The sequence below is a fragment of the Tiliqua scincoides genome, chromosome 1 (assembly GCF_035046505.1).
Source record: "Tiliqua scincoides isolate rTilSci1 chromosome 1, rTilSci1.hap2, whole genome shotgun sequence".
In the NCBI taxonomy this organism is placed as follows: Eukaryota; Metazoa; Chordata; class Lepidosauria; order Squamata; family Scincidae; genus Tiliqua; species Tiliqua scincoides.
Window position 1 is genome coordinate 81080499 of NC_089821.1, and position 2581 is coordinate 81083079.

The 2581-nt window shown below is 42.3% G+C and overlaps 1 pseudogene; it reads left to right on the forward strand.

Annotated features, from left to right (window-relative positions):
- The first annotated feature begins 521 nt into the window (after window positions 1-521).
- Window positions 522-642, forward strand: LOC136638428 (5S ribosomal RNA; annotated as a pseudogene).
- The last annotated feature ends 1939 nt before the right edge of the window (window positions 643-2581 follow it).

The following is a 2581-nucleotide window of genomic DNA, read 5'->3' on the forward strand; positions in this document are numbered from 1 at the left end:
GATCTACAAGTGAAGCTGAGAAAACATTTAAAACATCTGATGCACTTACATTAGTTAGATAGCTGTGATTGGCTGCTGCTTGCTACTGTTTCCCTGGTGGTATACCCGAGTTTGCCTCTGCACAATTTGTGAAGTGGCATAGCCCATGAGTACAAACATTCCTTTATCTTGAGGAGGTCTCTGGGACTGCCCCCCCCCAATCGCAAGATGCAATGCATACCCCATTGGCATGGCTGCATCAGCGCTAGAAAGTAGGATAGGATTGAGCCCTAAGGAATTTTTTGTAACTATTATTTCTCTGTTGTAGTCTAAACATAAACCAAGGTGTTCGAGCATGAATTCATTGAGCATGACTATATTTGAATAGGAATATATGAAGCTACCTTATCTTGAGTCAGATCCTGGTCCATCTAGCTCAGTATGCTCTACTGCTGATGGTTTTCCAGAACTTTAGACAGGGATATTTCCCTGGGATCTTCTCCATACAATGCTTGTTGTATGGGGCCATAGCTCTGCCACTGAGCTATGGCAGTATCTTACCCTGCACATGCCCAATCTCGTCTGATTTTGGAAGCTAAGCAGGGTCAGGCCTGGTTAGTATTTGGATGGGAGACCGCCTGGGAATACCAGGTGCTGTAGGCTTCTACCATAGTCTTTCGAGACTGAAGGTTGCCAACCATTGAGCTATGGCCCCATTCCTATTCCACGATGCTTCTGAGAGCTTTGCAGACATCAGACCTGCACTGACTTCCATCTCTTATTCTAACTTCTGTAGCCAGCTGTTACGCAAAAGGAGAAAAATAGCAAGCATTGTGACATATGGGCACCCCATCCTTGAAACCTTTCCAGGCAAATACAGATATGCTGCTAATCTGGAACAGTGCAAGATTGGCCTTTCTTTCCTGAAGTATGTCTCACAATCCTTCAGACGACTATGCTCATAGCAGATGTATGCACTCTGCACAGATTGCTGACATCAGTCCAAAAATCAGCAGTCAGGATGTAGTTGTGGTTATCTGTGAAGGCCCCCTGATGCGCCACAAGCTGCCCAAGCAGTCTGAAATGTGCATGTTATCCAAGCATATAAAAACACATTTCCCTTCAGCTTTATTATATCGGCATGGCTCCACTTACCGTTGTGGTTTCTTCCACCTGTTACAGAACACTGTGGATTTATCTGGCGTATAAGACTGTGTACATATTATGGTTCTTCTCTGGATGTTTTCTCATTGATAGCAGCAAACCCCTCCCCCCCCCAGTTATTCCAAACAGACCATTAGCAGGATTTAAGAGACCAATTGAAGGGTTTTTGGTTGGTTTGATTTTTTTACACTAAAAATAGAATGTGGGGGCTCCATGGTTGGCATGAAAGCTACAGTGGGGGTAAAGTACTAAAGCCCCCCTCCCAAAAAAAAATTTTTATTCTGCCCATCAGGCCACGTGGTTCATTTAGGCACATGCCTGACCTTCGTTCAAGAATGCATAGAACCCCAGCACCTTTCTCCTGAATTAATTCAAGATTTCACTATGTGAGAATTAAACAAGACCTCCTAAAATGGTGGAGATTTGGCAGAACTACTTTTTATGTATGAGGATTTGCTGTCAAAAATACCATCTCTGTCTCATCCCTTCTGCCCTATAACATGGAGCATCACATTCTCAATCTCCACCCCACATCACTGGCTGATGATGATGGGAAGGAGACACACGTGTTGATGTAATGATGCAGTAACTATCCTAGACTTTGTGGGAAGAGGAGGAGAATTCAGTGTGGAGCAACTGACCTCATTGGCAACTCCATGTCTTGCATAACATGTAGCTCTTTCTAGTGAGGAACAGTTTCAATTATCATGCAATATGTGTTCACCCTTATTTGACTGCCACTCAGGGATGGAAAAAAGTGACTGATGCTGTCTGTTTCACTAAGAAAGATTAAATGAGTGCTCCGTTACTTCAGAGGGAATGGTGGGGCATCAATCCTTTAAATAAATATCTAATGAAATCATGCAGAGAACATTTTGTAAATTGCAGAGAGAATGTTCTGTCCCTCTCTTTCCCTTCTACCTAAATGGGCTCTGGAACAATGCTGAACATAGTACAACTGAAACACAACAAGCAGGAAGACCTTTATAGCTCTGGTGATAAAACTAATATTTAAGTACAGAGAGGTTTCAAACTTCAAGTATCTAATCTATTTTTCTTCCTGTTGCCAGTCAGTCTCCATCATTTTCTGTTCCTCTCTCTCTCTCTCTCTCTCTCTCTCTCTCTCTGAATTCCATGTTTATAGTGACTAAGTTGGCCGTTAACCAAACTTGTAATAATAATGACAGTTTGTGTTAGTACTCAGTGAAGACCTGCACTTGGTTTCAATCAGCCTGGAGCTTGTCTGTTATATGAATAGGGTTGTAGATTTGGGTGGTGTGTGTTACTGATCTCTGCTAATATTTATCAAACTGAATTCCCAGAGCTTTGCTTATTCAAATAGACATATTCAAATTCAGATTTGTGCTGTAGCAGGACAGTGGCTCTTTAATGGAGAAGTACCATCTAAGTTCTCTAGGTCTGTTCACAGTGTTGTTCA